This window comes from Schistocerca gregaria, chromosome 5 (assembly GCF_023897955.1).
Source record: "Schistocerca gregaria isolate iqSchGreg1 chromosome 5, iqSchGreg1.2, whole genome shotgun sequence".
NCBI classification, from domain to species: Eukaryota; Metazoa; Arthropoda; class Insecta; order Orthoptera; family Acrididae; genus Schistocerca; species Schistocerca gregaria.
Genome location: NC_064924.1, coordinates 477,688,669 through 477,703,774, shown reverse-complemented (window position 1 = coordinate 477,703,774; position 15,106 = coordinate 477,688,669).

The following is a 15,106-nucleotide window of genomic DNA, read 5'->3' as shown; positions in this document are numbered from 1 at the left end:
CACACGCTATTATTGTCACAATATTTCACACGACAACACAGAAAACCACAATTTGAAGAGCAAAAATAAGAGAACACATTGACATAGCAAATAATATCTAGTTAATTACAAGCGCAGCTGCGAAATATTTGGTGCAAATCTACATGCATGCCATAACTGTTTTACTGTACAACAATGAAAGACTACAACTACAAAGTAGATTCTCTCTGCAATTAGGCGCTAGCAAAAAACAAAGTCTACACTAATTACACAAACTATAAGAAAAAATCAGAAGATTCCAGTGAGGTATCCTTGGCTAAAGGTCAACATATGCAACGTCCCCTTAGAAAAATTATACACGACTGTACTTAAACTGAAACACAATATTTTTGGCGCAACGCAATCTGACTTCCAAACATCCCTACGAAAGAATGGCCCTGACTAACATTAACCTATACGTTTCACAAATCACTTACCACACAAAAATCTTCGTTACTCAAGCTACTGCAATACAGCGAGCGCCACTACTGCCAGCTTAATAGTCATAATATGTATATCAGTTCATGACACCAATTCTTACAAATTTCAAAACTCCGCCATCTCTCTCCCCACGTTCACCACTGCTGGCGGCTCACCTCCAACTGCGCAACGCTACACGCTGTTAACATCCAGCTGCCCAACGCTACAATGGCGAGTATTACAACAATGCCAACCAGCCACTGACTGCACATAGCACAGCCAGTGATTTTTCACACAGAGTGCAATGTGGCGTTACCAATAAGAAAACCTAAACAGCCTACTTACCGTATATCCGTAACAATTGGCCTTCGTCTCTGACATGATGTACACGTAACATACGCAAATATTTTGTCCTGTGACTCTCGTTACAATTTTATGTTGACAAGAGGTTCTACCTGTAGGTATTTAATAGTGAGTATTCATTCTGAAGTACGCTCAATGTAATCTGCTATCTAAAGCCATGGCTTCTGATAATCCTTGTTTTGTCGGTTTTATATATGAGACGAGCAGCTCGGCTTCAGCTAATCTAACGTATCATCATGCGTGTCACGAGTGTGTACGTTTACATCACAAGTATTTTTCTATTAATATTTTGTTGTGTTTGTAAAAATAATTTTATAACGGGTTATAAACATTTTTAGGGCCCACTTCCTCTGAAGAAAATATTTTTAGAAGTATCATAATCTAGTTCAAGGTCTAATGAACCTTTGTTTTGCAAGTGGCTGACTGATTTTTTTTTCAATCTCTTTATAACTTATGTAGCACCGCCGTGCTGTTACTGATTTCTCTGCAAAGACAGAGACTAACAATGAGATTTTTTAAAAAAATTATGCATCTACTGTTGCTATGTAGACCCTGTTTAAAAACGAATATCGTGACTGGTAATAGAAAAAAGCTATTTTATAGCCAAATCCAAATTTACATGTCATTCCTAAAATTGAACCTCTGTCATTTAACAACTGTCCCAGTTCAATCTTGAAATAGTATGCGGAAACAATAACCGTCGGCAAACCTGTTTTAGCTATAATTCCTCGGATTTTCTTGCTGTGGCTGTTTGCGAGACATTTGCGGGAGGAGGTAATATTGAAAGGTCTCTGTTGGATTCCTTTCATGTTAATTTCTTAAATCTGTTGTCATTTACGGCTTAAATTCCTCTTCTAAATTTACTGTGGCGTTTCTGACTATCTGCGAGGAGACTGAGTAGTGGAACGTGTTACTTTTACACATAAAGAAGAACGATCTGTCACACTACTACACTTTAAAACACAGTTTATATGCAATTCATGTCACACAGTCTCATACGGAACCTACATCTGCTTTCTTTTATGTACTGTATATGATAAGATACTGTCATCCCCCTTCCCTTCTGTGTGAGAGGATGAATGACCAAATGTGTTTCTAGTTGCATGCTGGATGGTAGCAGACAAGCTTGTCTGCTAGAGAACTGTAGGACCAACGTCGGATCACGTAGCTACGCTTTCTAAAAGCAAATAGGTTTCTATCCTTAGTATGGTTCTGTCCATCCCTTGTCATGTTGTTATAGGAAGCTGCCCCTCTGGTCACTTCCGTTTTGTATACGGAAGCACCCTTGGTAGGAGCGCAGGTCAGTCTGACCGTGGCGAGTGTCTGAAGTGGTAAGATCTCCGGCTAAGCACGCGTCTGCTAAGTCCGTAGGACAATGGATTTCTTAAGTTCAGCCTAACTGAAAATTTAATCACCTTTATTTCAGGTTTAGCTCTAAAATATATAATGTTATCTTAAATTGCAACGCAGTGTGATTCGAGTGTACAGTTCAGAATATCTTCCGGTAGTTGCTTTGTCACTACTTTGTGAGTAAAGTGGAACCACGTGTTGATCAGTAACTCTAACTAAAATCATCAATCTTAAATGCGAATGTGCGTGAGATTATAACGTCTCGTCTTAACAATATTTTTCAATATAGCAACTTTTCTTTATGTTCAACCTACGTGGGGTGTAATTTGTGAGACCAGTACCACGTGCTTATACAATTGTTTGACCCATCAGGTTAATAGTAAGACGATAGTAACCAGTTTGAGATTTTTGTTTTGTAAATTGCTTTTTGATCTAATTTATTTTAATTATCAAGATTATTGTGGAGTACACTCTTTGTGTAAACCAAGTTGACCACGTGAAGCATGTGGTGTAATCATCAAAGTAGCCCTCAGCTAATCTTTTCGGGAAGATTTCACAGAGAGTTAGTATGAATTTAGTATACCAGTGTGTGCTAATTACATGACGGACAGGATTGCGCTACGAATGTAGCTTCTTTAGGTGAAAATTGAATCGGTTGGTTGTGGTTAACTTCCTCTTGCATATGTTTCAATGTTCTTCGTGTGTTATTTTATGAATGTAGTGTTCATGCAGTCTCCCAATCTTGGCTCCATATTTGATGTGATCCGTAAGATTACAAACTCACATTTTCACAATCCTAAATAAGGCACCAGCTTAGTTATGTCTCAAGTTTAAAATGCTGAAATTTCAATGATCAATGTTAAAATAAATTTCCAAATATAAACTGATTTATTTCTTTTTATTTAAATTCTCTTTCTTATATATGTATCACCGGTTTTCGTATGACTATTAAAAGATTATAATTAATGTTGAGTCTGGTTGGAAATTTGGTAAGCTAGACTGGATACCTGGTGAAACAGTTGCTCAGTAATGCAAGGTTAACTTCCCCAGAGAGCTCACAGCTTTTATCCCACTTTTATGGTCATGAATATCAGCACCGCTTTCACAACAAATTAATACAACAATGTTACAATATGTTGCCTAACTCTTTCTTGCCTCAACGTATTCTCTCACATTTTCTACTGTAAATTTCCTCATTATACACAAACACTCTCTTTTAGCTTGCCCCACGCGAGATTATCATCTCTGTAACACTCTCGTGCTGACTAAACGATTCCACGCACGTTAATCTTGTCTACCTCAATACAAATGTGACACGTAAGGAACTGAGCCTAATGAGCAATACTCAAAAAGTGGTTGAAGTGGTGTTCTATGGGCCACTTCTTTCATGGATAGATCAAATTTCTATAAGAATCCTCCAGTCAATTTGAGGCTGACATTTGTTTCTTTTTATATATATTCTGTTTTGTACAGTCATTCCATTTTACGACGATCCAGGTGATTAGTTGGATTAGATTACGACTGCTGCTGTTTCTAGTGATTTTTCATCGACACTGCAATCGTACAGTACTGGGTTTCTTGTCCTGTTTATGTGCACTATGTTACTTTTGCATATAGTCAGCGTCCACTCCCAATCCCTTCACCAGTCCTCAGTCCTCTGCTAGGTGCATAATCTGGACCAGCCTCGTGGAGCTTCGAACATTATACATTGGATCATTTATAATAGCATGGCTACTTTGTGGGTCTGCTACAACCAATAATTCATGTAACACAATTTTTATCAGCAGCACCACCGTGACAGGCAAACGTAATTCTTTGCCACTGTAGAACAACCTGATAATGTCCGTAGCATCATGTGTGTTTTGTACTTGAAATATTGTGTATTTTGATTAATAATAATACATAATTTTACTTTGGCCCAGGATCGAATTTTTGTCATTTGCAAACAGAGATCTGTAATCAGACTGAATATTACGATAAGAAACCTGCCTGTTCTTTTTACATACATTATTATTCTCCACTACAAAACAGTTGCTTAGGGAGGAAATTTAGTGGTGTCTGTTTATGAAATTGATATCACACACACTTAAGACAGCTACTTTGCAGTAAAGTGATATGCACTGCAAAGCTCCCATCTAATTGCGAAGATTTTGATGACAGTTGAAGAAGGTGTAATTAGTTGAATGACTAACACTAACTTCACTTAACGATGGTTTGGCTCTGAGGACTATGGGACTTAACTGCTGAGATCATCAGTCCCCTAGAACTTAGAACTACTTAAACCTAACTAACCTAAGGACATCACACACATACATGCCCGAGGCAGGATTCGAACCTGCGACCGTAGCGGTCGCGCGGTTCCAGACTGTTGCGCCTAGAACCGCTCTGCCACAACGGCCGGCTAACGAAGGTTTATTCAGCACTTGCACCTACAAGAGCCCGGAGTGAACTGCCTCCGGCCAGAACACATACGGTATATATACAGTTACAGAACATTCCAGTCCACTGGACCTGAAGGGATACCAATTCGATTCTACACAGAGTACGCAAAAGAACTTGCCCCCCTTCTAACAACCGTGTACCGCAAGTCTCTAGAGGAACGAAAGGTTCCAAGTGATTGGAAAAGAGCACAGGTAGGCCCAGTCTTCAAGAAGTGTCGTTGAGCAGATGTGCAAAACTATAGACCTATATCTCTGACGTCGATCTGTTGTAGAATTTTAGAACATGTTTTTTTGCTCGAGTATCATGTCGTTTTTTGAAACCCAGAATCTACTCTGTAGGAATCAACATGGATTCTGGAAACAGGGATCGTGTGAGACCCAACTCGCTTTATTTGTTCATGAGACCCAGAAAATATTAGATACAGGCTCCCAGGTAGATGCCATTTCTCTTGACTTCCGGAAGACGTTCGATGCAGTCCCGCACTGTCGCCTGATAAAGAAAGTAAGAGCCTATGGAATATCAGTCCAGCTGTGTGGCTGGATTGAAGAGTTTTTAGCAAACAGAACACAGCATGTTGTTATCAATGGATAGTCGTCTACAGACATTAAAGTAACCTCTGGCGTGCCACAGGGGAATGTTATGGGACCATTGCTATTCACAATATATATAAATGACCTAGTAGATAGTGTTGGAAGTTCCATGCGGCTTTTCGTGGATGATGCTGTAGTATACAGAAAAGTTGCAGCATTAGAAAATTGTAGCGAAATGCAGGAAGATCTGCAGCGGATAGGCACTTGGTGCAGGGAGTGGCAACTGACCCTTAACATAGACAAATGTAATGTATCGCGAATACATAGAAAGAGGGATCCCTTATAGTGTGATTATATAATAGCGGAACAAACACTGGTAGCAGTTACTTCTGTAAAATATCTGGGAGTATGCGAGCGGAACGATTTGAAGTGGAATGATAATATAAAATTAATGTTGGTACGGCGGGTACCAGGTTGAAATTCATTGGGAGAGTCCTTAGAAAATGTAGTCCATCAACAAAGGAGGTGGCTTACAAAACACTCGTTCAACCTATACTTGAGTATTGCTCATCAGTGTGGGATCCGTACCTGATCGGGTTGACGGAGGAGATAGAGAAGATCCAAAGAAGAGCGGCGCTTTTCGTCACAGGGTTATTTGATCACGAATGTAAAATTAGAGAGATTAGAGCGCGCACGGAGGCTTTCAGACAGTCGTTCTTCCCGCGAACCATACGCGACTGGAACAGGAAAGGGAGGTAATGACAGTGGCACGTAAAGTGCCCTCCGCCACACACCGTTGGGTGGCTTGCGGAGTATAAATGTAGATGTAGATGTACAATGATTCTTGATATTTGTTCTAAATAGAAACGTCCGATATAAAAGAGGGGCGCTGGTATGTCCTGTAATGCCACCGGCGCTGTTAGTGAAGCAGGTCGTAGCTCTGTCAGAAGCAAACTCGTGAGGCTTGTAAGAAACGACGTAGCAGACATAAATGTGAGCTAACATAGAGGCCAATGGCCCTATCATGGACGTTAACTAGGCCGAGACCACCTTTTTCCTTGGGGAGGGTAAGAGATACTGTAAGTAGGATGTTTAGGTTTTTTTTAATTGGTAACGCCGCCGCCACGTAGCGCTCTGTATGAAAATCACTGGCTGTGCTGTGTGCAGTCAGTGGCTGGTTGGCATTGTTGTAATACTCGCCATTGTAGTGTTGGGCAGCGGCAGTTGGATGTTAACAGCGTGTAGCGTTGCGCAGTTGGAGGTGAGCCGCCAGCAGTGGTGAACGTGGGGGGAGAGATGGCGGAGTTTTGAAATTTGTAAGAATTGGTGTCATGAACTGATATATATATTATGACTATTAAGGTAAATACATTGTTTGTTCTCTATTAAAATCTTTCATTCGCTAACTATGCCTATCAGTAGTTAGTGCCTTCAGTAGTTTGAATCTTTTATTTAGCTAGCAGTAGTGGTGCTCGCTGTATTGCAGTAGTTCGAGTAATGAAGATTTTTTGTGAGGTAAGTGATTTGTGAAAGGTATAGGTTAATGTTAGTCAGAGCCATTCTTTTGTAGGGATTATTGAAAGTCAGATTGCGTTGCGCTAAAAACTATTGTGTGTCAGTTTAAGCACAATTGTGTACAATTTTTCTAAGGGGACGTTTCATATGTCGACCCTTAGCCAAGGATACCTCACTGGAATCTTCTGATTTTTTCTTGTAGTTTGTGTAATTAATGTAGATTTTGTTTATTGCTAGCGCGTAATTGTAGAGAGAATCTCCTTTGTAGTTGTAGTCTTTCATTGTTGTACAGTACAACAGTTGTAGCATGCATGTAGAGTTGCACCAAGTATTTCGCAGCTGCGCTTGCAATTAACTAGATATTATTTTCTATGTTAATGTATTCTCTTATATTTGCTCTTCAGATTGTGCTTTTCTGTGTTGTCGTGTGAAATATTGTGACAATAATGGCGTGTGAAAAACGTAATACTAGACTCCAAAGTCAACTGAGAAATGACAGTGAGGACGAAAGCAGTGTGTTAGCGCCACCGAGTAATGAATTAACTAATGTTCAAAGTAGTAATTTGGTAATTGTACATAGGGAAATGGAGCGGGCTGCAAACAATGGTGTAGACAGTGAAATAAGTAGTGAACAAGGAACAATTATTGATCGATCAGTCGGCAACAGCTCGCCTCAGGATTCCGAAATGACAGGACACATTGTTGCAAATACTGTAGATTCAGGTTTTGCGTCCTCACCGCTTTCTCAAATAAGTCAAGACACATTTTCTGTTTTTCAAACTGCGAATATTGCCGGTTCAAATGCATTGCCGAATAGCACCAAGGAACATGTTTCAGACACCAGTGCATTGTTATTACAATTAATGCCACAAATGGGACAAAAGCTTCAAAAGTTAGACACAATGGAACAAAATCTTCAAAAGTTAGACACAATGGAACAAAATCAGAGACAAACACAGCAAAAGCTTCAAAAGTTAGACACAATGGAACAAAATCAGAGACAAACACAGCAAAAGTTAGACGCAATGGAGCAAAAGCTTCAAAAGTTAGACTCAGTGGAACATACGCTTGAACAAACACGTTAAGATTTAACTACTGAATTACATAAAATCGAATCGAAATGTCAAAAAGTCTGTAATGACGTAAAAACACAAGTTTGTGAGCATTTCCAACCTATTTTTTCGCGTCATGAAAATGAATTACAGAATCACGAAGCACCCATAAAAGAACTGCAAACAATTGTTCATGAAAATCATGAGACCTTGCAAGCTAAAATTGACTCAGTTGCATCTACCGATTCGGTTACACAACTTGTAAAAACTCAAGAAAACTTAAAGGACACAGTAGATGCTCTGAAAATTGGTTCAGAAAGACACATGGAGGACATTAGTTCATTATCAGAGAAAGTAGTTGAACTTTCGGATCAGCTAAATAATTTATCTACGAAGGTAGATGATAATCTGAATGACACAAAACCGGTAGTCTTTAATGACACAGAAGAGTTCGAACAAATTAGGAAATTCAAACAAAATCAGAATCAAATTAATACGCAACACCAAAGAGAAATCCGGGAAGTACAAGATCAGTTGGCACAAGTAATACAAGAATTACATATTTCAGAGGAAACTCGCGCTCCAGTACGGGAAGAGGGACATAGAAATACGGAACAGCCACAAAATAATAACACAAGACACTTCGGAAATTATGAAAGAAACTCGGAAGACGCATTGAATTTTGAGATGGAACCGCCGAAACGACGTAAAAATGACCAACATGCGACCCGCCGACACGATGATTTAGACTATAAGCTGTTCATTACTACACGTAAATTCAAAACATTTAAGAATTCTGGCAACGAATTCATCCACAAGCGTGGCTTCATCAATTCTCTCATTGTTTTCCTCCCAAATGGTCACTAGAGCACAGATTAGAATTTATGTGTGGCTACTTAGAGAATAAACCAGCTGTAAGAATGCGATCGGTCATTCACGATTGCCACAGTGAAGGAGACTTTATCATGCTTTCCTCTCAGCATATTGGTCTCAAGCTACACAAGACAGAGTAAAACATAGCATAATGATGATGAAACACCTTGAACAATCTGAATTTTCCAGTCTTGTCAAATATTTTGAAGACATGTTGCATAAGAACCAATATCTTTCAAACCCATATAGCCCTTCAGAACTCATCCTCATTTGCATAATGAAATTGCCTGAACATTTAAGGAATATTATTTTGGCAGGGCGTTGCAAAGACGACATTGAAGCTTTTCAGGGACTCTCACAAGAATTAGAAATTGACACAGACAGTCCCTGAATGCGAAAACAGGAAAACAATCGCTACAGGTCACATCCGTCGCAATTCCGCGATGAAAGAAACAATAACTGGATACGTCAGATACGACAAGACCATTCTCACAACACAAATCGTGACCAAAACAGACACCACCCATATGACAACCACTGGCAGAGTAATAGTTACAGAGAAAGATCGCATTTCCGTAGTAATGAATAGCACAGAGACAATCAGAGAAAACAGACAATACGGGAACCAAAATAATTATTATCAAGGGAGACGGAATAACTTCAGACGCAACGGTCCAGCGCGCAGTTACGATTCAGGGAGAAATTCTCCACCACGTGACCGACAACAAATTAATTACAGAAATCACCGTTATGACAACAGACGATATGATCGTAACGACAGACCTGAATTGCATCAGAACTGGCGGGATTCAAACAGAGCAGGGCCCTCTCAGCAAGGTGAATTTGTAGAAGTTAGGTCTCCTAATCCCATTAACGACGCGCGCCAACAAAGAAACAGACAATGACTCGCACCGCAGGCAGCCGCGTGCGCCGGCTGGCTCAGAGCAAAATAACATAAGCTAACCTTGAGCAAAATTCCAGCGTTCCTTACCGACGTAACCACATGATAATTGCTTTTCAGTTGACAGTCTGCGTACTAGGAAGAGTAAAGGTTTACACCACATTTTACATGTAAAACCGTTTATTAAGAGATAATCTGCTTTTTAACTTTGTCTTTGCCATAAAACATTTCACTTCACATTTGTAGTATGTTTTGTCACACTGAGAAACTGTGAACATGCAACAATGTTTTGAAGTTAACTATCCAGTCTACAACCTAAGGAACATTTTTAAACAGAAATTACGAATGCATTGTTATAGTGAACAGACGACACAGTGTTATTATTTGTACATTCTTGCTTGTTAGTTGCACGATTACGTAACGACTATAAGGCTTACATACTTATAACATATACTGTTAATGAGATTTTAATGCAACATTTTAGTTTAGTTGAAAAGACATTCTTTATTTAAAGTACTTTCTAAGAGATACCAGATGACACAGTGGTTAGTTTATTTGACAGCTACACGATTATATCTCTACGCTACTAATGTGTGACAAAATTTACACTGTTGCTTTTGTGCTGTATCTGCTTTATATCTGCACAGTTTTTCTGAATTCTTCTGGAAAGTAAAACATGTTTTAGTAGTAACTTTGTGGTATAGCTACAATGAGACAGCCTTTTCTGTAGCACAACAATACGTTACAGTACAGTACTTACTTCATCACGGCAATAAGCGTAGTAACTACGATATCTATACGCAAAGCATTTCACTTTTGTTTATCATGAGGTAAGTACATTGACTTCTGCAGAACTTAGCTTTCGGAGGACAATAACTACGACACTTCCAGAGAGATTGTCTTACAGCAAGATGCACATTTAGCGCTACAGGACACGCATTAAACTATTTATTTTTCAACATATTTGAATTACAAAGAAAGTTTTCCGTGATACATTTCATTACATTGCTGTAATCTGTAACACCTGAGGATATAATTACATTATTCCTCAGGGGGGTACACGCTTACTTTGTGTACCATGTGTTTGGCAAGCACAAGGAGCCCTAGCTAATATGGTATTTACTTATACAACTTTACACATCGGTACCATATTTCTCTAACACATAAATTACACAGCTATCTGATAATTTAACTGAGAGACAAACTTTTTTTTACTACATCAGTGACAGATGTTTACGTAATTACACAGTTGGATAACTTCACACTTATGAAATTGTATTTTGTCTGTACTGTGTGAATCCTTCATATTTTTTTCGGGACCATTGTGATGCTATGAGAGCTTTGAATGATGTATTTGGTATGGGATCACGATTTTTGAAGTACGTTTGAGGCAGGTGACACTTTTGACATGAGCAGAGAATTTTTTTTAGGTTTTGAAATTATTGGAGGAAGCTACGACGATTTTGAGATTCGGCTGAGGTTTTATGATGTTATGATGACGATGTGTATTACGCTGTTGCGATATGTTTATGAGCAATAAGCTGATACTATATGACTTATTTGATTATGCTACATATCTGTTATGATGAAATATTGAAGAAGTGTCGACGAATAAGGTAAGGAATAAAGAGTAGTGGTTAGGGACTCCGGTTTGTGGAAAAGGATGTCGGAAACCGAGAATCGTACTTTAAGAGTTATGAAATGTATGTAAATGCGTGAATGTATTACAATGCCGACGAAAATTTTTTGGACACTGTTATATCAATAGGATTTTGTTTCTACAGATGTGTAACGCAAATTCTTGACCTATGAAATATTTTTTATATGAGACTGTCACTGTAGCGGAAACTGGTGTCGTAAATATTTCGACAAGACAGTTAAGTGTCCACCTGCAGGTAATGCGTCGTGGGCACCCAGTTGCGCGACAACCACCTGACAAAAGAAAGCCATCAGTGTGTGCCTGTCAGAGGCACAGGTGAAAAAAAAAAGAGGCCGTTATCCTCGCTATTGACATTCCTTTGTAGAAAGCATCGCAAAAACGACACGCTTATTACTTGGAAAGATACTTCCTTACATCTGCACACCTGATTATGACAAGCGTCTTTCTACGAGAATTGAGAGAATTTCTACTAACTTATAAAATGCTACATCACTATTGAATGATATTTTATGCTTTTTACATAAATGCTTATTTCATTTGATATCTGTTTTCCAGCTGTGTTACAGCATTGGTTTTATAAAATAAAATTAAATGCATTTGCTAATGTGAAAACTTTCTGTCAACAGATATGTTAAATAATAATTTTATGATCCACATTCTTCAAAAAAGGAGCACTTGGAAAGGAAAGAACAATAAGAAGGGACTAGTAACAGTAACTGCATATATAATTTTCTTTTCCAGTACTTGGTAATTTTTTTTAGAACTAGTTTTTGTAGTGTGCCACTTTAATTTCATAGACATTAAGATGTGAATATACATTTGTCTTATCTGATTGTTGTCTTTAGTGTACTATTTTTTCTGCTTGTGGGTTTGTCATGTTTAGGTATAAGTTATTAAATTTATTGCTGCTTGCTTTGCTTACTTGCATTTTTTTGTCATTGCTGTTTTTATTTATTGTTTTGTGCTGCTGCATTGCCTCGTCCCTTAGTTTAGCATCTGAGCTCAGTAGCTTTAAGTTAGCTTAAGCGGGGGTAGACTATATAAGAAAATAACTATGATGAATTAGAAGAAATGCATTGAGAAACTATAAGAAAATGGTTTGGCCAAAAAAGTAGTGTATAGTGGAGAAAAACTATTTTTGAAAGAAGATGTGAGCATAATACAGAAAGCAGGCTTCGATATGACTTTTTGGAAATAATGAAGAATGAAGGGAGATCTCCGAGAAGTAAAGAAAGTTTTGTTTGCAAAATACTGCAGTAAAACAAACCCTGTCCTTCTTTGTGTTATCACACTATGTGTTTGTGTACCCTTGTGTATTTGTTTTCTTCCTGTCTCTGTGTACTGTTTCATAGAATTTATTCTCTTCTAATACTAAGCTACATTCACTATGATGAGGAATTCTGTTATCCTCAAATATAATTTGTGTTAATAACATGTTATTTACTTTGTAAAGATGTTTACACATTATTTATTCTGTTTTGTTCTAATGCTCATGTGTGAAGTTGATGTTTCAAAAGTTATTCTGATCTTTTATGTATGTACTTATGTCGTAATTTTTGTAACACTGATGTATTTGTTGTTTCGATTCTTTTGTAAACCCTGTACTACTGCTAATGTTATCTGTATTGTTATGTTCTTTAATGATGTTTTTTGTACCTTTGTTATTGTATTCTTATGTTATAAAATTGTAATTGACACCATTTCATCAAATTAAGTAACTTGTAAATTACATTTCACTGCACACGTTTCTGTTGGTCATAGTATATGAACAATATGTGAGACATAGGGACTGATAGTGTTTGCAGTAAGGTACTGTATAACAGCATTGCTGGTTCTAAGGACATTTCAAAAAACTTTTTGTGAGTGCACAAGTGGTGGTTCATGGACTTGCTATATTCTCCGCAAGACTCTTCGATGGTGATTGCGCACCTGCACAGTCGCAACAGATGGCTGCTGGCCATCTCTACAAGGAGTACAGTGGGTCTGCATCTTTGATGGCCCACCAATACCATTATTTCTACAAGGACCGCAGTGGGTCTGCACCTCTGGTGGCCCACTAATAGTAATCTCTACCAGGACTACAGTGGGTCTGCTCTGTGATGACCTACTACCGATAGTCTTCAACGTCGACTGACTCTGCTGTGGCCCATTACCTGTCTGCATGTCGTGAGTCAGTACTTTCTTTCGTTGAAAGGACAACACTACTTCTTCAAGACTGCATGCAAATCCACTACTTCCATGTGCATTTTCTTTTACTACTCAGACTTTGAGAAAAACACTGCAATTTTACTTTGATGAATGATCAGGACTGTCTTTATGGACTGTGAGAAAATTTTAGCTTTTGACCAACATTGTATCGATAAGTGTGTGCATTTAATTTCTTTGTTATTGTAATTATGAAAAAAAATTTCAAATCTGTATTGGCCACTGCCCAAAACAATTTGTAATTTTTTTGTGGGGAGCATGGGGGCTATGTAAGTAGGATGTTTAGGGTTTTTTTAATTGGTAACGCCGCCGCCACGTAGCGCTCTGTATGAAAATCACTGGCTGTGCCATGTGCAGTCTGTGGCTGGTTGGCATTGTTGTGATACTCGCCATTGTAGTGTTGGGCAGCGGCAGCTGGATGTTAACAGCGCGTGGCGTTGCGCAGTTGGAGGTGAGCCGCCAGCAGTGGTGGATGTGGGGAGAGAGATGGCGGAGTTTTGAAATTTGTAAGAATTGGTGTCATGAACTGATATATATATTATGACTATTAAGGTAAATACATTGTTTGTTCTCTATTAAAATCTTTCATTCGCTAACTATGCCTATCAGTAGTTAGTGCCTTCAGTAGTTTGAATCTTTTATTTAGCTAGCAGTAGTGGTGCTCGCTGTATTGCAGTAGTTCGAGTAACGAAGATTTTTTGTGAGGTAAGTGATTTGTGAAAGGTATAGGTTAATGTTAGTCAGGGCCATTCTTTTGTAGGGATTATTGAAAGTCAGATTGCGTTGCGCTAAAAACTATTGTGTGTCAGTTTAAGCACAGTCGTGTACAATTTTTCTAAGGGGTCGTTTCAATACGTATCTGATCTTCAGTAACATACCAGCGGTGACGAAGTATCCCAGCGCTGCCATAACGCTACGCGCCAAGGGGTTCGGAATGGGTAGCGTTTGGGCGACATGCGGTATGCAGGACGCAAGTTATACATTGCCATAATACGCCCGCTGAACGAAGTTGAGGGATCGCAATCGCTGATTCGCAATTCCGGTCCGAATTTTGTTAAGAAGGCGTCGATAATTGAACGTCGTCGCGCGTCGCATGTCGTTCATGAAATCTAAGCCCAAGCAGCGGTCAGTACCACTGAAGCGTAAGGGGGCAATGTGTTCCTGCGGTAGCCCACTCCCAACGCTCAAGGCGACGGACTTGTCAACGTTGATTTGGCTACCAGAAGCTGTACTGTAGGTTGCAATCCAGTCCAAAGCCGTCGCCATATCGCATATGCGGTGCAGCGATAGATGGAGCCGCCGAATTGTATCCCAGTGAGCCTGTCTCGGAGACCACACAACGAAGGTTCTAAGGCCAATGCAAATAACAATGTTGATATTGGACATTCGTGTCGTACTGATCGGCGGATCGGTATGGGTGCCGTCAGTCTTCCATTAACAAGAACTCGAGAAGTACCACCATGCAGAAGGCGTGTCAACACTGTGATAAAGGGGTCGGGATATTCCATGCGCCGTAGAACGGCCGTGAGGAAAGTGTGGCCCACACGGTCAAAAGCCTGGCTAAAGTCAATAGACGCCAGGAATGCAGGCAAACGTCTCGCCCGTGCAAGGGAGATGAGATCTCTGTAACGACATAACGCAGTTCTGATGTTGTTAGGTCCCCCCAAGGACGTCTGATCGCTGGACAGGACGTGCAGTAGTGTGCTGCGAATATGTTCTGATAGCAACCTCGAAAAGATCTTAAAGTCGCTGTTCAATAACGTTAAGAGGCGATAAT